The following is a 21,179-nucleotide window of genomic DNA, read 5'->3' as shown; positions in this document are numbered from 1 at the left end:
AGAAAACAGCAGCCAAAATACAATAAAATAACCTGGAGTGTGCTACATGAATGCAACAGTCCAAAGGTTTTCCGTGGAGATGTATAAACTATTGGATAAAAAAAAAGTTTGAACAAAATGCTTTCTTTGTCCTTGTTTGTTATTTTCTGAATTTGCTCTCTTTCATTAAAAGGATATGCAAATATCAAATCACTGCAGTAGATTTGGTACTATGTTACTTGTCATTATTGAGAACTGCATAAAGGCAAGAGTAGCATTTTTTTCACACAATGTTTATAAATATCCTTGCAGCAGAATCGTTCATTCCAGCTGTGATTTTCTCCAGACTGGACACACGCCGCTTTTGTTCAGTGAAGTTAGAGGAGAGTGTCAAACTGTCTCTAATGAATGCTTCTTCTACTTATCTCCCATTGGAAACCTTGAAAACCGCAGGTGCTGTGGCTTACACTTGTGTAAGGTAGAATATGACAATACACAGAAAAGCTAATTCCTACCTTTTCATACTGAGTGCTATTCTGTTATATGTTTTTTACACATGAACAAAATTATCAGAGTGTCACACTGAGTTGATACACAGCTCCAAGGGCTGCACATGACCCATATATATTGTAGCTGAAATGAATTGAAATAAAACATTCTTAGCACGGACATCCCCAGGTAACACCGCATTTTTCTGAAAATCTCATGATACAATGTGCCGCAGAAAAGATTCTGAGACAAGGAGAGAAAACATACACACATCAATTTAAGAAATATCATTGCTGTAGCACTTTGCTACAGCAGTTCCATCATGGTAGGGTTTTGACGAATAGGACCTTTCTGTGAACAGGTGCGGCGTGTAAAAAAGTGCAAACTGTGGTTTTTTCCAGTCTGTTTTTTTTCTTGCATTTCCAACAGGCCTGTAAAATTTGTCACAGGGGACATGTGTACGTTTTTAGGGGCTAAAATGCTGAGCTGTTTCTGGCACTCACAGGAAACTGGTACACTACTTCCTGGCCCCAAAGTAGTCTAGTGAGTGACTGTTGCATTCTGGGAAATGTACTTCACCCTATCCAATCATGCACAAGGATGCACAATGTTCAGAATCCCCATTTAGATCAACAGGTCTCAGGAACGGAACTGAAGCATAATGACTTCATCATCATCTTCATCCTCGCCATTGGCATCTTCATCATCATCATCATTGTCTTCTTCATCATCATTATCATCATCTTTGCAGTTTTCATTCTCTTTCCAAGTTAATTCATCCACAGCTTACATCCCTTAAAAAGAAGCATCACTGCAATGGGAATACACTATGGTTCTGTCTATCCTGTTTTCAGTCAATACAACTGTCTTCAGCTAGAAGCCACAGTCCTCTGTGTTTAATAGGGATGGAACTTTACACAATGGACTGCATTATGACGGTACCAATAGTTTCCTTTACATTTGCACTCAGTGAGCACATTATTAGGCATTTATTAGACTTATTTCTTAGACTTTTTGGTCTTCTGCTGCTGCCTATCTACTCCAGAGGGTTGACACGTTGTGTGTTCAGAGATACCACTGTCGTAATGTGAGGTTGTCTGCATTACTGTCACCTTCAAGTTGTCTGGCAGTCGGAGGGTTGCTGGTTCGATCCTCCGCCCGGGCTGTGTCAAAGTGTCCCTGAGCAAGACACCTAACCCTCAAATGCTCCTGACGAGCTGGTCGGGGCCTTGCATGGCAGCCGATCGCCGTCGGTGTGTGAGAGTGTGTATGAATGGGTGAATGGAGAAGCATCAATTGTACAGCGCTTTGGATAAAGGCGCTATATAAATGCCTGCCATTTACCTTCCTGTCAGCTTCTCCTCTGACCTTTCTCATGAACAAGGTGTTTCTTCCCACAGGATTGCTGCTCACTGGATATATCTGGTTCACACTATTCTCTGCAAACTCTGTAGACTGTTGTGCGTGAAGATCAGCAGTTTCTGAGATACTCAAACTACCTTTTCTGCCACCAACAACCAGTCAAAGTCACTTAGATCAGATTTCTTCCTCACGCTCTTGACCATGCTTTTATGCATATAGTTGCTGCTCCATGATTAGCTGATTAGATATTTGCATTAACAAGCTGGTGTACAGGTCAACCTAATAAAGTGCTCATAGAGCGTCTGAACACCCTTTACTATGGTATTAATATGTTTGACAAAACACACAAATATCAGCCACAAGCAATTTCCTAAATCCCTCAGTTTTTTGAAAACTTTCAAAAAGCTTTGTTTTCAAAACTTATCTGGAGAAACCTTGATCAAATTAAAACTATCTATTTTGCCTTCCAGGTGAGGAGAGACACAGGCAGATCAAAACAACGTCCCCGTAGCAATCCCCCTGCAAGCTGCAAGAAAAATGTAGTCACCAGATAGGACTTGATCCACGGTGATAGAGAATCGCTATCTCAGCCCTGGATCGAAGAGCCGAGGATTCAAAAGGTAGCATGGAGACATTTGATCTTCCGTGCGCTTTAATAAAGAGGATTAGAAATGGTACGTGAGGACCCAGAGGGGAAAGGCACAGCCATCAGGAGATTAGACAGACACGGAAAGTGTTTATGAGTAATAACAATGAGCCAAGGTGGCTCCTGCTACAGCAACCATCGCAGACAGCGACGGTCACAGGCCTTCATCCCTGCCCTGCTGGAGGTGGCCAGAGACAGGCATGCGGCTGGAGCTGCTGTGGGGAAAAGTGCTCTTCAGAAGAGCACTGGCGTACCAAGCACTGGAATAAACTGGCCGCAATTGAGCGAGCGAGAAAGAGAGTGTGTATGTGTGAGGTTGAAAAAACATTCAGCAAGTAAAAGTATACCTCCCCAGTATTTTGTTCCAATGGATTTGACAATTAGCACAATTCTTCAGGCAGAAGGTAGGAAATCACCTGGTTGAGTTCAAGGGTGGAAGAAACACATTGCGAACACATAACTTTTACTTTCTGACCTCTGGACGTTCCACCTCTGCTCAGTAGCTGTTTTTACACTCAGCTGTTAAGAAATATAAAGTGCCTAACACTGGAAACAGGATGAAGAGAGGTTTTTTTGCCTTTCTGCTGTGGAAAAGGGAAACAGTCAAAAATGTTGCAGTATGAGGCATGAGAGCTGTGATTTAATATGTGGAAACAAACAACCCTGTACCGAGTCCTCTTCCATTTTGTGCAGGACCATCGAAAAGACTATAAACATTGTCCTGTTCTGTGTTACAGCATGCAGAGTCATGGACTTAGCAGCAATACCTGGAACCCATAGTTTCCAAAAAATCTAATTCCAGTCTTTAACATTGCTGTGGAGGAATTATAACAGTTCGCTACTCACCCATGAATCCCATGTTCGCCCAGTCTCTTTCTCGTCGTGGAGTCATGCACACTGACCTTATCTGAGGCTAGAGAGACCTGCAGGTCTTTGGATGTTCTTCTGGGATATTTTGTGACATTTTTGTGACTATTTTGTGACTTCCTGGATGAGGCGAGCCAGCTAGTCCTGGGAAGATTTGCCACTGTTCCAAGTGTTTGGAGACAATGGTTCTGACTGCGGTTCAGTGGAGTCCCAGAGCCTTAGAAATGGCTTTGTAACCTTTTACATAATGATATACACTCAGTGAGCAATTTATTAGCTAGACCTGTACACCAGCTTGTTAATGCAAATATTTAATCAGCCAATCATGTGGCAGCAACTAAAAACATAAAACCATGCAGATGTGGTCAAGAACTTTAGCTGTTGTTCAGACCAAATGTCAGAATGTGGAAGAAATGCGATCTAAGTGACTTTGACTGTGGAATTGGTGCCAGACAGGGTGGTTTGAGTATCTCAGAAACTGCTAATCTCCTGTGATTTTCACACAGAACAGTCTCTAGAGTTTGCAGAGAATGGTGTGAAAAACAAAAAATGTTCTGTGAGCAAAAACACACTGTTAATGAGAGAGGTCAGAGGAGAATGGAGTTTTGTGAGCCAGGCGAGCTGTGCTCGATGCCTTACATTAGTGTGTATACAAATACAGGACTGCTGAATGTGCCATAGCACGCTGGACTGCGTCCATCACACACAGCAAGCCTCTCTATAGAACATTAATGGAATGCATTGCTTACATCATTTGTACAACAGGACCGGATCATGTGTAAAATTTTGTAGCTACCTAAGAAAAAATTCTAAACAGGAGAAAAGTTCTGGTTCGTCAAATCTGATCGTACAAGTGGTTCTTGCATGAGGTCCAATGTTCATGAGACGGTAATGTAAAACATATGAACCCAAGAACTCGTACTGTGTCAATACAGGTGCCACCGTTAAAATCTTCTGCTCACCCCCACCTGATCTCGAGTGCTGAGAAAGTCGAGGAGACAAATCGCAGCTGATTTACAGATAAACCACGTGAGCGAGAAGTGCAGCAACCCAAAGTTGTGTCTGACAGATAAGAGCAGAAGGTCTGCGAGCGCACGGACGGATTAACAGGGAGGACGGATTAACAGGGAGGACGAACGGCTTCTCACTGCACGTGTGCCTCAAAGAAAGCTTTGTTGGGAAATATGTCTCTAATCAGCCCTTTATATCTGGAGCGTGGCCTTTATACGTGTTACTGCCACAGATATGCAAACAGATAAAGAGCACGGAAACTGAAAGAAATTCACCACAAACATGCAACAAAACAGTCCCCTGAAACAAAGGCTTTATTCACATAGGTCCTGCAAACATTCTATGCTCAAGAAAAGAAGAAAATAATTAACACGGGAAGGTTGGGGGGGGGTTAACTGCCTGGGATTCAGACTACCCTTTCTCCGTTTACCAACTATCCCTCTTTTTTTGTACCTCTCTGAAGCTAGATCCAGGAAATGGAAGTTTTAAACCCTCTATTTGCGGAACTATCTGTGGCCCGCACTCCGTAAGCGGTGGCCATGCTAAAGGCGCAGAGAATCGCGGGGTGGCCAGGCGCAGAAATCAAATTACAGCGGACGCTCTCCCGGTGACAAACGCACTAAAGTGTGAATTTATAGCGGAAGCACGGGGCAGCAGCGGGAGGAAGCCACGCTCCTGGCGTGATAAAGGAAATGTCGCACTCCTGACTGCATGGGGCAGCACTGCTGGTTTGGGCACCAGGGCTGACGTGAAGAACCATGGAAAAGGCCCGTCGACAGGGATGTAAATACACTTCCCTTAGGAAAACCAAAGCACTCGCAGGCAGGAGAAAACAGGGATTGGTTTTAACATAGAAAAATTCCTCAGTTCGATCTAAAGGCCATCTATGTCCTACATAAAAACGAATCTGGCTCATTTCCCAGTCTCCAATTAATAATAATTATTTGACTTATCTAAATTAATTGATTGCTTATTCACATATATACATATGTTATAATAGCAGACTAATGATACCCTGAATGCACTTTGGCAGAGACTGGGGAGCCAGAACTATATAAAACATTAGAATGGAAGTGGTTTATGTGTCCATAGGGAATGTGAAAATGTGCGAGTGTCCATGCGCTTTACGGGATGGGGAAAAGGTGGGGAGGGGCTTCCCTGACCGGAGGCTCCAAGCATCAGACTGTTTGAACCAAAAAGCATTTGACGTGCCTCTGTCATGCAAATTGGCAGTGAGGAGGTCAAGGTTGACTCTAAAGAATACAGAAATGAATTCCATGAGCCCTTAAGCTCCGGGTAAGAGCTTTCGCTCCAGGGAGCTCACGTATAGATAAATCCTGCATCCGACTGAGCCGAAACTTGCCATTTAAGTTTGCAGTGGCCCTAAACGAGCAGCTGGAAGCCTTGATGACATCTCGTGGGTTTCAGCTGTTACTCCAGCCCAGGGCAATATGTTATTAATATTGTGTATGAGACTGCTTTATCGAGCAGGTAGTAAAAGTTCGATACATGGCTCATGTCCATGGCAGAAAATGGTTTTCTTTTTTCACGCTGACCTTGAGCTGGGCAAGCATATGGCATGCTTCAAAATTTTTATTTTTTCTATTTAGCTTTTATGTACTCCGCTCTCTCTTTCTGTTCCTTCCCACTCTGTTTATCTGGCCGTCTCTCACCGTTTTCCTGCTCAGTGTAGTGGTCCTATTCACTAAAGTGTTTTGTGGATGCTACTTTCCATTAAAGTAATGATGGTCAGGCAGCTCAGGTTTTCTGAAGAGAGCAGTGTCAGGAGGAAACCACACTACACAATAAAGGCCTAGGACGTTCTCAATAATGTGATCCTCCTAATGTGACCAATGAGAAAAAATTAGAATTCTGGACACCAGCATGAACAGGTAGGTACAACAGCTTATGTTTATCGTTTATATTAAGAAATGAGTCTACATACTATTGTCTTTTGCACAAGGGCCTTCTGGGGGAAGGGGGGTTTGGGGGGTAGCAGAGAAGAGAGGTGAGAGGGGTGACAGACTAAGGGTAGAATTCGTATTCTAGTCATTGTGCAAATTATCACCTGCCCCACTCTTGCCAACATAATTGAATAATTTTAATTTGACATTTAGATGGAACTATTAACAGCTTTCCGTCATTACGGCTTGACATTTAAATAGTGTTTCTCAATTATTAGCACGTTATCACCTTCTGTTAATTCAGACAGGCCGTAGGTCTAACCTTTATCACGCAATTAGATAACATGATTATCTGTGATGCAAAAAAAAAAAAATCCTGAAGCCAAGTGTATTTACTGTCCGTTTGGAGTAGCTGTGGTATTGACATATTTAAAATAGTACCCACAATTTCGCCCTCCCTATCTGATGGCTTTAGTGTCATTCCAATGCCTGCTTCAGGAGCAATTTGATTGGCCCGCTGAGCCTGGGGACGGGGGAATGAGGGTATTAGTCCTGGATGGGAAGGAACAAATTGGGCATGTCTGGAGACACATTCTACTGGGTGGGAGTGTGTTTGTAGGGTGGGGACAGGGGGGTGGGGAGGAGGGGGGCTGAAAGTGACAGAAAGCCAGGAATCTTGCGGTCTGTGTTGCTGATCCTCTCATCAGATAAGTAATGAGCCCCCACATTACATCAGTGACTCCACACCTCCTCCATATGTGAGATATAATATGAGGAACCCTTCACCTCCCAGGAAGATTCAGAAGCCTCTCGCGTTTCCCACGCGCTCGCTTGCACCCTGATACAAACACGACATGAGCCGTGTTCCTTCACACCAGGGATGCGTTTGTTCGTAAAACAAAACTTGTCATTGGACATGGGGTTTTTCCCCAAAGGTTATTTCCTTCCAAAATACGAGCGCGGTTTGTTATTGTTGACATCAGGGCTGCGGTTCCCTGCGAGGTAAGACGATAACAACTGGAATTCCGTTCGGGTCGGAACAGGTCTTTGTGCATGTTTGAGCCCAGCTGAGAGACTGAACCTCCCTGTCGCTCATCTCTTTATTAAAGTGTAATTCACTCCTCTCCAGCACCGGCAGGACTCCTGCGTCATTCGCTCTCGCGGTTCTTTATTGTCGCTCTGGCCTAGGAGAACACATTTCCGCAATATCAACATAGCCATCTGGGTAATAACAGCGATTTTCATCCTTATCAAATCCTTTTCATAACTCCCGGAAGCAACCGATAATGATTGCCTTTGATAACCGACAATCAAAACTCAATTACTTTCCCGGAGTACTCTCCTGTACAACAATCCTAAAGTGAAAATGGTCTCCTTCAAATGCTGCCATTTCACTCTCGCTCTACAGTATTTGAAGCAGACAGACGGAAATAGATTTTTATTTAAATCCGAAAAATATAGATAATATATATCCATCTATGAATGCATAAAATGATAACAAGATTATATATTGGTAATCTTATTTCTTGACAGAGAACATAAAAGCAATTCTCAAAACTGGCTATTTTTACTGTCAAATTATTCTTTAGTAAACACAGTAGACGTACCCATTGTCTAACAATATACACTCAGTGAGCACTTTAATAGGTATTTATTTGAGTTTCTGAGATTTCTGCTGCTGTAACCTATCCACTTAGAGGTGTTTACTTTTGGTATCTGGTAAGTGTATTTTTATTTGTTTGTTATTTCAGTTCAAAAAGTTGCAGTCTGTGTTTAAGGGCCCCCTCATCCTGATCCTGTAAGCAGTTTGAGGACCTTTTTTCTATGTAAATCTCAGTCATTTATCTAGCCATGAAGAAACCATGTAAAGTATGAATGTAAATACCCCTTTGCCTGAGGTAATTATTACATGCAAGAAGCCTTTCATCATAGCTAACCTAATGGTAGACACATTGTACTTAAACTGTGACATTCTCGATGATAATTTGTGTTAGACTGGAGACGCTCGTAAAACCAAGCAGATTTGTAACTAAGAAATAAAGAGCTAAACGTTGTCTTTCACCAGCGAATTTGATAAGACTTCCTTTCAGTGGTTATTTGTGTTACTGTCAACTTCCTGTCTCATTAACAAGGTGTTTCCACCTGCAGAACTGCTGCTCACTGGATGTTTTTTTGTTTTTCACACCATTCTCTGCAAACTCTTGAGACTGCTGCGCTTGAAAATCCCAGGAGATGTGAACATTATCTAAAGCTCCTGACCCGTATCTGCATGATTGTATGCATTGCACTGCTGCCGCATAATTGCCTGATTAGATAATTGCATGAATAAGTAGGTGTACAGGTGTTCCTAATGAAGTGCTCAGTGAGTGTCTAATCAGTAAGCATTCAAAAAGTATCCGGAGTTGGCCAACAAAAATCTTCCCCAGGTTTTGAAATCAAAGGCAGCTATGGTACTACATCTGACTAAGGAGAGGACTGGGAATATGAGAGAGAAGGGGTAGAGCGTTTGCAGTGCTGGAGTCCTGCAGGGTCTGGACAGGTGTAGTGCTGTTATCTTCAGATAAGTAAAAACCCAGTCAGACTGAAACCAGAGGACCCTGTGACACTCATGGATTAATACCAACCACCTCTTTCCTACAGTCACGGGTCAAGGGTTCACTTCACATGGCTTCAGAAAATTAAACACACAAACACACACACAAACACACACACGTGCACCTAGGTTTAATCAACTGTTATTACTGTCCAGTATTACTAGGCAGAAAAGTAAAATATAACAAAATATAACAAAATTAAACATCTGTGACAAATGAATTGTCAGACCAGGTGACAGATTTTCCATATGGACTTAATGATTGCATATGAACGTCATTTAATCTTCTTAATTCAAGCATGCAGAAGGGCTCTCTTTGTCTTGTCCTGTCTCATGCACTACGTGTGCCTCAACCAGTGTTGACTGGTCCCACAGGCATGCTTTCAAGAGAAACCGATGAAAACATCACCAAACCGGACATTTCCTCACATAAAGACACTAATAGAGACAAAAAAAAGTTGTTTTCCCCCGGGATACCTGTGATATGCGCTTCATTGACCCGGAGTTTTGCTTCCCGCTGAGGAAGTCTCATTCTCCATCAGACTAAATGGATGAATCTTTGTTAGAAGTGGCAAACAGCCTAATTAAAAAAAAAAACGACAGCATCCCAGCAGACAGATTCGAGGACCTCCGGTACCATTACTCTCTGTCTCACCGCGGTCGACGCCGGGGGCGGTGTGTGGTGCAGTAAGTTCAGGGAGCTCGAGAGTAATGCCCTACTTTGCGGATAAAAAGGCAGGTTTATCTTATTAATGGATCCTCATGTATAATAAATGGCTGAAATTCAATTAAAATTTGTTGCCGCTAACAGCTGAAACAGAGCCTGATTTAAGCATGCCCTCTTATAAGGCCCGAGCTCCTAGCTGAACCTCCACTCCTCTGTCAGCAGGGAACCCACGTCAGCTCACACAGCCTTTACAAAAAAATCTCACTCAGTCTGCTATCATATGAACTATATTTATGATACTTCCTGAGTAAACTTGAATAACGTAATTTTAAAAAAGTACATAAAACTAATTAATTAAATTAAATGGAAGAAGTCAAAGAAGAAGACGAAGAAGAAGAGTTGTCTATGAAGTCTAAATAACGTCTAAAGAACAATAACAATTATGTCGATGCTGTTTTGACTGGGTCTACTTCCATGTTTGACATGACATATTGTAAGGTAAATTATTGATTGTTCTTCAGTCCATTCAAACTGGACACCCTTGAGACACTGAAGACATACCACGTCCAATGAAATGGTTGTTAACGGTTGATTTATAAATGCAGTGTACTTCCAATTCAAGGTTTTCCCCGGGTACTATTCTCTCATAGAAGCCTCCTGGGTGCTATTCAAAAGACAGGTGATCTGGAAAGACTGCCGCATACAATTCTTGCAATGCCCAGAACCTGTAGGCATTGACCTTTGCTAAAAACCAATCATACTTGCCTGTGAGTATTTTGTTATAGCCATCTACCAGTATATATTTTGTTATATACTAGTAGATGAGTTTTCTAGTTGTCATTTAAAAAGAACTGACAGTTATTGTGTGACACACACAGATGCATACACCCGCACACACATACTCAGGAATGAGAAGGAAATTACATTGGCTCAAGAATGGGAAATTCCACTGGCTTTTCAACAAACCAATGAGTTTATGAAGAGAAAGAAATTACCATAGAAATTATGTTTCATCCTGAAAAGCTGGGGATTCCTCAAAACCCAAACTCTGATTGCATTCTCAGAGGGAAAATGCCTGGAGCAGAACAATAAAATGTTTTTTTTTCCCTTCAAATTGAAATGCACAGCTTACCGTACTAATTTAAGCCCTCCCCCTTGGGACAAAAGTACCATCCCTTTCCCCATCTGCCAATTTCTGTATAACAAAGGCTCACTGTCTATGGAGTAGGCCCAGATAACAGCACCAACAGAGCTGCATTAGTTCTATTCACTGATGCTCTCCAAAACCACTCTAGATGCAATATGCGATAGCTTGGTGCATGTTTGCACTTCCCTCACAACCAGAAGGTCACAGGTGCTAGTCCACCTTATGTCTGAGAAAGGCAACCTAGAGAAAGTGTTAGCATATTACTAATGGGATGTTATGAGAGAGCTTGCAAAACCCATTACTAGAGTAATGTAATGGCAGTTAGCCTTTTTGCAGCTGAAAACCGCAAAAGAATGCATTATATCTCACAATGTCATAACATAAAATCCAGCAGTACAAATATAGACGCACAGCCACTGTGGTATTCCCTTAATCATTGAATAATTAAGCATTTTGTCCGCTGCGAATAGTGGAGCTCTCTCCCCACATGTTGCAGATGCAGTTAAAAAAAAAAACTGTGTTTCATGGTGCACGCCAAGCTTCTCTCCGCTACAGAACTAGGCGTCATCACTCAGCAGAGACTGCATCCCTTAAAAAAACAGCAGAGGGTGTTCTAGACTCATTGCATACAACCTGCAGTGGGTAGTGGGTAATTTCTTGGTTGGATTCCCGATATTTGCACGGACAAACTGCTCTCGAAAATGTGTGTTCCCTGCAAGATCAATATGCACAGCGTGTGTGCACAGGTGTACCTGCATGCAAATCTCAAAGTCCAGAGTTGTACAGTATTTATAATTCATGCGCCACTTACAACAGGATACATGATCCTGCAAACAACACATTGGAACATTCTTAACAGTAGTCATCTTCGTAGTGTGAAATCTCTTATCCCCTTTAGCAAAGCTTGTCTTGCCAAAGGATTGAATGCTCCTGTCCCGGTATCATACAATACCAGGGGTTCTCTGTTACCAAAATCTGAACCAGGGCAAGAACTCCATCCAATCACAGCAAGGTAATCTGGTAATGGTCTTCCCTAATGATTGTGGTACTATCACCCATACGCCTCACACTTTTATCACCATTGGCGCATTAAGCTGAGGGACGCCTCGCCCTCTTCCACAGTTTTCGTGTAACGCCCGTCAGGTGCGTCAGAAGAAGTCTAACCTCCCAGCGAAAGGTCCGCCATGGTGGAACGGACCATCGTGAGAGGAGGTGCCGGCTGGCTCCTGGGCGTAGAAGCCCACACAAACACACCGTCGCACGGACGCCTATCTTCTCATGAATCATGCAGCACATCTCCGCGACACCTCCAGAGAAGAGCTGCCGCACGGCGCTCTGCGAAGGTGAGGGCGGACCGACTGTCTCTCCGCCACTCGCCTGCATATTCAAATCCTCTACTGGACCCTTCAGCAGGGGAGAGGCTGAGCCCCATTAATGGATTACATAAACAAATGTAAGTTTGACAAGGGTGTCCGTGAAGAAAATTAAAAGTAAAAATAGAGAAAGGATAAAAGCAAGCGTGATGTTCTCGGGCGTACACCCAGCCCACCTCGGAGACAAAAGAAGCGCCGGTGAGAGGGTGTGAACTGCACTTGGACCAAGAGATTTCTCTCGTGCTTTCTCTCATGCTTTTATCATTTTTTTCCTCCATTCTGTAAAATAAGTCGTTTCCAAGGTGACTTTCCAGACATTTTGTTTTGTTCAGAGTTGGGCCTATGTGAGATTTAGGATTCCATTTCCAAAGGGATCAAGGTTTAATTTGCCTGCGGGGAGGTCCATGGAGGGAGGGGGGGGGGGGAGAACGTGCCTGCAGGCCAGAGCTGGGCCCTCTCTGAGCCCAGATTAAAACAGAGGACGTCCTGGATTTCATATCTCCTCCTTCCTTAGCGATGGTCGACTTCCAGGGGGAGGAGATCCACTTCTAAAGTAAAACGTTCTTCAGACCACACTGTGGTCACACACTTCCTCTATTATTACAGTAGCTTAGAGACGTAAAGCACTTCTCATAAACAGCTTCATGAATTTACAGTGTACAGCATTTTAGTAATGTTTTAAATATAAAGTGTAACTATACCTATAACCAGGGACATGGACAAAAAACTAGGACAGTTATCAATGTATACAGAGATTAATAAGCAGCAAATCATCATTACATGTCATTTGGCTGATGCTTTTATCCAAAGTGACTTAGATTTGATTAGACTAAGCAGGAGACAATCCTCTCCTGGAGCAATAGAGGGTTAAGGGCCTTGCTCAAGGGCCCAACGGCCCTAATTGTGGGCCGTTGTGTCTAATCGACCAGGGATCGAACCACCGAGCTTGCGGGTCCCAGGCATGCACCTTAACCACTACACAACAGGCCTCCCTACTCGTCAGTCCCATAGTAGAGTGTACCATTTTCTTAAGACGTATAAAGTAGCAGTCAGCAAGAACAGAGACTTTGATGGAGCACCATGTGTACGGACCAAATTTCAAGATGTTTATTCAGCCACATTGTAACATATCTTGAACAATAATAGTTTACAAGTTTCATAAATTGCTGTAGCCCTCTGTATTGGCCAAAGTTTTGGAGGTTAGTACACACTGACCAGTAGTATACATGGACAAAATTTAAAGATTGATCCTTCAAGTCCATCCAATACAACAAAGACAACTCAGACAGGCATCTGCAAACCATTCAAAGTTCACACAGAAAGGGCCCTGGCTGGATTTGAACCCAGGATCACCTTTCTCAGAGGTAACAGTGCTAACCACTGCACCAGCATGATTGATGGGTGTGCCATTTACAGCTTGGAAGAAGCTTGGTCTAAGGAGGGAGTACCCAATCTTCATACAAATTGGTCAATTCTTCTAGGAGAAGAAGCATTTTAAGCGTTTTTTTAAAGAAATGCACATTTTCTGATATCCAATATGGGGGACATGGTGGGTCATTGAAGCACATTTGTTCTCCAGACACAGACACATATAGACCCGAAATAAAGGGTTTGGAGGCCCTGGGTTAACGCCTAGGTGTGGCCCCAAGAGAGCGACACACTACTGATTCTGAGCATGAGATTTGCAAAGTCACATTGAGATTCACAATCGCAATCAATTCACAATCATTTAAAAGACAGAATAAACCTATATGATGCTGCCTAGGATCCTATATCACATATCACAGAAGTAGCTTACTGTATCAGTCAGCACACAATTATTATTCATTCACATTACTGTAGTAGAAAATGCTGCAATATATTAAGTTTAACATCATGTAGAACTCTCTCAAACAACTGACCTTACCACATTAGATCTATTTCCTTGTTTCACCCTTGCAAATTCCTCAATAATGTCCATAAAGTCCAGGACCCTGTCGCACCAGTATAACGTAACTTCAAACATAGGCTAGTTTGAAAGTTAATTCAGAGTTACAACACAACTTCATTGCAGGTTGCATCCATAGACTGTAGAAAAGAAAACTGTGTTCCAAATAGAACACGAGGAAGCGGCCTCTTCCACCAGAATTTACCGTCCTTTCAATGGTAGTTTTTCTCCTGAAGAATGTGGTTTAGGATTATGGTTGTTTATTGGCTAAACCGTATTAGCTTACAATGTTCCGAACAGCACCTGAAGTACAACTACTACAGTTTTGTTACATGGAACATGTTTCTTGAAGGTGCAGGTTGCAACTGATTGTATTTCACAATTATTTGTCTGTAAGTATCACCTCTATTGTTAGAAGCAGCAAGAAACTCTTTCTTTAGAGGTATACAATAACTGAGCATGGGTACCTCTTAAAATATTCATGTTTGGTCTCCTTAGACAGAGTCTAAAGCTTTGAATCTTTGGATGACAATATCATACTTCTAACAACATAAGGGAACTTTAATAAGTAGATTGGCAGTTACAACTAAGACAGTTCTGCCTCCCCCACACCTTCCAGAGTCCCTCTGAAAGCAATAAAGCACATTAAATAAAATGTGAGCTTATTCAGACTGAAACATTCAGAGAGTCGAGAGTGGACATTTTTGGGGGGTTGATATCTGCTGTTGTTGTGCACAGAGAATTCAGTCTTACAGCTGTTCTGGCAATTTCTACATTGTCTATATCTGTTACTTAATTTAAGGTAGTTGACCCTCATTTAGATTTAGATGTAGATTTTTGTTTTTACACCAGATATGTAAAACGTTCCACTTTTTTGCAAATGTGAGACAAGCATTGATTTATCTCTTGGTTAGCAGTGGTTTCTGTCTGGTTACTCTCCCATGAATTCCATATTTTGGCAGGACAGCCATTCACCACTGTTCCAAGTGCTCTCCATTTTGGAGATAATGACTGTCACTGTGGTACAGTGGAGTCACAGAGCATAAAAAATGGCTTAGTAACCCTTTACCCCTAACAGAATTATATATTTTAAGTTTAAGTATCTAGAATTTTCTTTGATCGCGGTTTAGTTTGTAGAAACTGTGATGACTAATTTACTCTGATGGCAAGGTTAATGAAAAAAAAAGTGTTTTGTCTTTCTTTACTCTTTCCCTTTGTCTAACAGAACATTTTGTCTAATGATCAGAAACCATTTATTGTAACAAATGCACAATAATAGAGGAAATCAAGGGCTATACAAGGGCTCAGATATTTCCCCAACATTTATGTAGGTATGTAAAGTAAAAAAAATACAGAAATGATTCCATAAATTAAAATATAAAGATAAAGATATAACAGACAGAAGCTGAACATTATCTGAATGGATATAGAAAACAGCACAGCAAGATGTCACTTCACCTTTTTTTAACAAAAAGCAAATAGCCTTCTCTTCCTGGTATACATCAGCAGGGCATAGACTAAGGACAACAGTTCTGAGTTTCTGCTATGCACGGAGTGTGGGGTACAGGGGGCCAAAACTAAAAATGACAAAAATACAAACAAGAAAGTAAATAAACCGAGCCGCTCTTTCACAACAACTGTTTCTTGCAGCAGTGTCCTTGGGAAGAACACAATGCGCCGCTTTAAAACTCGGCAAGAAAAATTGTTTATTGCAATACTCAGATAACCTTCCGGTGCTGCACCACGCTCAATTTATTCTGCTCTCTCTCAGCGAAAGTAAAAGGGGACCGAACGCTCTGATAATTCAATGCGCCTGGAGTCGGGGAGACGTGAAGCCTTCATTGAATCTGCAGACAGCGAGTCACCCCTGTGTCATTGCATGATGAGCAGTGGCCGTGTCCATGCGGCTTACAAATCTGTATCCAGCACAGAGGGGCTTTTGGTTCATAACTCTCGGTGATGGAGACTTTAAGTGGAAAATCTGAGAGTGGTCCTTGTGGCACAGCACTATGCGGCTGAACAGCGCTAACATTCATGGAGAAGCAGACCTCACAGAACAGAGAGCTGAACAAAAGAAGCTCCTTATTGTGGGTAAACAGCCACTGAAGTGCAAAGTTCAGTAAGTTCTACAGTGAACCTTTACCTCCTACATCTCCAATCTGCCACAGCAACATTACTTTCCCATGACGGCTAAAGGGTATTCAATCTGCTGGGTGTTACAGCACGGTTCCAGTGTATGGACGGACCTCAAAGACTGGTATGTGTTAAGGCACGGTTCCAGTGTGTGGATGGGCCCCACGTTCTGGTATCTGTTAAGGCATTGCTCCAGTGTGGATGGGCCCCAATGTCTGGTATCTGTTAAGGCACTGTTCCAGTGTGTGGATGGGCCCAAATGTCTGGTAGCTGTTAAGGCATCGCTCCAGTGTGTGGATGGGCCCAAATGTCTGGTATCTGTTAAGGCATTGCTCCAGTGTGCGGATGGGCCCCACATTCTGGTATCTGCTAAGGAAGTGTTCCAGTGTCCCATGGTCCAGTATATGTGAAGATTGTATCACTCTGGTATCAGTGATAAATGTTCAATGTTTTAGGGGCAGTTATATTCATGTGTGAGGGGCAGTTATCTTTATCCTGTGCTCGGCTTTTCTACCATGAACTGTGTCTACCATAGCATATTTAAAGTGCACAATATGGATGTTTAATTACTGGGAGAGAGAAAGCAGGTGCAGATGGAAACTAACCAGGCTGAGCCGTTCTGCTCCTGTCAAATTTAAAAACTTTTCCTGAGATTGTGTCAGCGGGGAGAGGACAGGCACCGCTGGAAGAGCGAAACGCAACACTGACCGCTCCTTCCCTCCCGCCGGCGGAGAGCAGTCAGGCCAGAGCAGCCGCCTGGCTGAGGATCACCGAGCCGCAGCGTTAAGCCCTGAGAGCGCTTGTGTAATTAGATATAACTGCCGCGCGCAAATATTAGCCTGCGTGGGGGTGGCTGTAATTACTGATGTCTCTACACCTGCAATTAACATTTTCATATGAGTGTTGCAATGAGGGGCTCATCCGTGATTACAGCTGCTAGCGTCTATATTAAATACTGCTCTTTGATAGCGTGGCTATTAAGTAAACAGACAGCGCTATGGCTCTCGGAGTTATTCATTACCGAGAGCGGAGGTTTGGCAGTCGTGGCGAGCAGGTGAGCACAGGTAACATAACCAAACAGGGCAGAATTCTCCTGTTGGGTGTAGTTTCAGTGGCTGCGGTAGAGGGAAGCTTCTCCCATTGCATTCGTAAGATGCAGAACGGCTAACGGTGACCCAATCAAGACAGCACAAGGGCTAAAGGTGTTTTCGCTGGCCCTGGCTGGGACTGACAACGCAGTCGAAGAGCTGTACACCAGTTTAATTATTCTGATAATTATATGACATTTTCCTGCAGCCTGAGGGTCTGAGGGCATGCTCTTTGTGTGACAGCTGCTTCAGTCACCTGCTAATAACCCCGTCTCTAAGCACCATTAGCAAGACGCATTACCCCCTAAAGAGAACACATCCACTTCCTATTCCTTTTAGGTGTGCTCTTTAAGCACTTAGAGTTGGTGGAATTTCTGTGGTAAACAACATCAACCTAATGTATTTTACCAGCAGTTCTGGAAAAAAAGGTTTCATAGTGAAAGCTACAAATGACAGATTTCCTGATATTCTACTTTACCTTCCACTTTCAGAGGCAACAGGAAACTGGATGACTTGTGGAGTTATCTTGGGCAGTTACTCTCTTGGGTAGTTCATTTCTTGGGTAGTTACTCTCTTGGATAGTTATTCTCGTTTGTAGTTACTATCCTGGTAGTTAATCCAGGGTCTAAAACTGCAACCGAACAACCACTCACTTTGCTGTGTAGAAGTGAGGCTGCAAAAAATCCAGTGATAGACACTCAGTGATCACTTTATTAGGTATTCATTAGACTTTTTTTTTTTTTTCAATTATTGGACTTGCTGTAGCCTATCTACTTCGAGGTCTATTCAAAGATGCTATTCTGCATACTGCTGTTGTAATGTGTGGTTATTTGGTTGTCACCTTCCAGTCAGCTTCGACTAGTCTGGCCCTTCTCCTCTGACCTCTCTTAATAGAATTGCTAGTCAATGAATGTTTTCTTTGTTTTTTGCACCATTCTCTGCAAACTCTAGAAATTGTTGTGCATGAAAATCCCAGGAGATCAGCCGTTTCTGATCTGAGATACTCAACCACCCTGTCAGGCACCTATTCTGACATGTCGGCATGCTTGTATGCATTTAGTTGCTGCCACAAGATTGGCTGATTAAATATTTGCATTAACAAGCTGAAGTACATGTCTACCTAATAAAGCGCTCAGTGAGTGTATATTGAAGTTCACACGAGTGTAGCAGTCAGAGACATAGCTTCAGAATACCAGACTAATCCTGCAAGGCCTCACATTCATTAAGCCATTCTGACTGAACATGTTTGCGATCTGCTTTGGTTAACAGTTGTAACAACTGCTAGAGGGGCCATTCCATGAAAAATCTACCAGAGGCGTGGGGGGTGACCACTCCAATTTTACTTGAACTTTGTGTACAGTGGGAGCAATAATTATTTGATCCCTTGCTGATTTTGTAGGTTTGCCCACTTACAAAGAATGGAACTGTGTAGAATTTTAATCCTAGGTACATTTTAACATTGAGAGACAGAATATCACAAAATAATCCACAATAACAACATCATATAAATGTAATAAATTTAATATCATATTTTCACATGAAATAAGTATTTGATCCATAGAACAATAGGACTTAATACTTAGTGGAGAAACCTTTGTTGGCAAGCACGGAGGTCAGACGTTTGTTGTAGTTTTTCACCAGGTTTGCACAGATCTTGGGAGGGATTTTGGTCCACTCCTCTTTGCAGATCCTCTCCAAATCCTTAAGGTTCCGAGGCTGTCGCTTGGAACTCGAAGCTTCAGCTCCCTCCACAGATTTTCAATGGGATTCAGGTCTGGAGACTGGCTAGGCCACTCCAGGACCTTAATATGCTTCTTTTTGAGCCACTCCTTTGTTGCCTTGGCCGTATGTTTTTGGTCATTGTCATGTTGGAAGACCCATCCACGACCCATTTTCAGTGCTCTCACTGAGGGAAGGAGGTTGTCGCCCAAAATTTCCTGGTACATAGCCCCATTCATCCTCCCCTCGATACGGTGAAGTCGTCCTGTCCCCTTAGCTGAGAAACACCCCCAAAGCATAAGGTTTCCACCTCCATGCTTCACAGTGGGTGATGGTGTTCTTGGGGTTGTACTCATCATTTCTCTTCCTCCAAACACGGTGAGTCGAGTTGATGCCAAATAGCTCTATTTTGGTCTCATCTGACCACATCACCTTCTCCCAAGCCTCCTCTGGATCATCCAGGTGTTCTTTGGCAAACTTCAGACGGGCCTCTACATGTACCTTCTTCAGCAGAGGAACCTTGCGCGTGCAGCAGGATTTTAATCCTTCACAGTGTAGTGTGTTACTGATGGTTCTCTTCGTGACTGTGGTCCCAACTGCCTTCAGGTCATTAACAAGCTCCTCCTGTGTAGTACTGGGCTGATCCCTGACCTTTCTCATGATCATTGATATCCCACGAGGCGAGATCTTGCGTGGAGCCCCAGACCGAGGGAGATTGGCGGTGACTTTGTGTTTCTTCCATTTCCTAATAATTGCTCCAACAGATGTTAACTTCTCACCAAGCTGCTTGCTTATTTTCTTGTAGTCCATCCCAGCCTTGTGCAGGTCTACAATTTTGTCCCTGATGTCCTTAGACAGCTCCTTTGTCTTGGCCATGGTGGAAACGTTGGAATCTGATTGATTGTGTGGACAGGTGTCTTTTATACAGCTACATAACGATGTAACGAGTTGACACAGGTGTTTTGGGTAATGAGTTGAGATTAGGAGTGCTTCTTAATGGAAAACTAACTGGTCTGTGGGAGCCAGAATTATTGCTGATTGGTAGGGGATCAAATACTTATTTCATGCAAAAATACGATAATACATTTATAAAATGTATATGATGTTGTTATTGTGGATTATTTTGTGATATTCTGTCTCTCAATGTTAAAATGTACCTATGATTAAAATTCTACACAGTTCCATTCTTTGTAAGTGGGCAAACCTACAAAATCAGCAAGGGATCAAATAATTATTGCTCCCACTGTATATGTTCTTGGTATATTCAATATATCGAGAACATGCAAAATAGTTTCACACAATTGGAGTGGAAATTGTTTCACACACCAGACACAGTGACTGGTTCAACAAAATGTTTCAGACCCTGTAAACATCTTGAGTGGTTACCTCCATGGGTAGCTCCATGTTTAAATAATTACTTTCTTGGGTAGTTACAAATCAACAAGAGTCTTCCACCAAACCTTGAATTATTCACCCCAGGAAGGGCCTGAGTTTACTTTACAAATAAGTTTGTTTGTGAAGGACTGACTATGTCAGATGTGCCATGTTCTGCAAAGACGGGAAGGTATCCAAGCCTTGAAAAAAATGACATTAAAAAACGGCGCAGGTTGGAAAGAAAATAGTTCAGTTTCAAGGTTCTCACTTTCCCCGACAATGCAATGTTGATTGTCGCTGGATTTTGAATCTTGGAGCCCTTTGCTGTCCGGTTCACCCTCGGGAAATTCACCAGATTCAAAGCAAAGACGTCCTTCCAGAAGTTCCATTTGTGACATGCATATTTAGGACTGTTTGTATGTTACAGCAATACAGCAATAGCATATAGCGCGATAGCTCCATAGCACTGGGCTTAATACTGAATACTGTACTGGGCAGGGATGAGCAGAAACCAAGCAGTCTCCTCTGATCAGTAACAAACAGCACAGCGCTGGCCGACTGCTAAAGAACTGTGTGCTCAAACAATATCGCCAGCATGTCTTTCTGAGTCGGCCACATCAATCTCCCTGAGGATGTGGGGGGGGGGGGGGGGTGTCTTACTCCCCCCGACATGCTCCCCCTGCAAGGAGACTTCCCGGAGGCTGGATTGGCAGCAACATCAGTCCGTGTCAAACCTGCACCCCCCATAATGAGAATGTGGGAACTATGCGTGTGTGCCATGCATGTGTTTGTGCCATTCGTGTGTGCGTGTTTTGTGCCTGTGTGAGTGCGCATGTGTGTGGATGTGTGTGCACACGTGTGTGTATGTGTGTGTGCCATGCGTGTGTGTGTGTGCCATGC

General features: G+C 42.9%; 1 protein-coding gene across 5 annotated transcripts in view; it reads right to left on the bottom strand.

The window, feature by feature from the left end:
• The window catches only part of LOC133136548 (receptor-type tyrosine-protein phosphatase mu-like), a 191,817-nt gene that overhangs the window by 92,533 nt on the left and 78,105 nt on the right, over positions 1-21,179 (bottom strand). The gene's annotated exons all lie outside the window — the stretch shown is intronic.

This window comes from Conger conger, chromosome 9, assembly GCF_963514075.1.
Source record: "Conger conger chromosome 9, fConCon1.1, whole genome shotgun sequence".
Lineage (NCBI taxonomy): Eukaryota > Metazoa > Chordata > Actinopteri > Anguilliformes > Congridae > Conger > Conger conger.
Note: the sequence above shows the minus strand (reverse complement) of the source record. Positions and strands in the feature narration are given on the sequence as shown.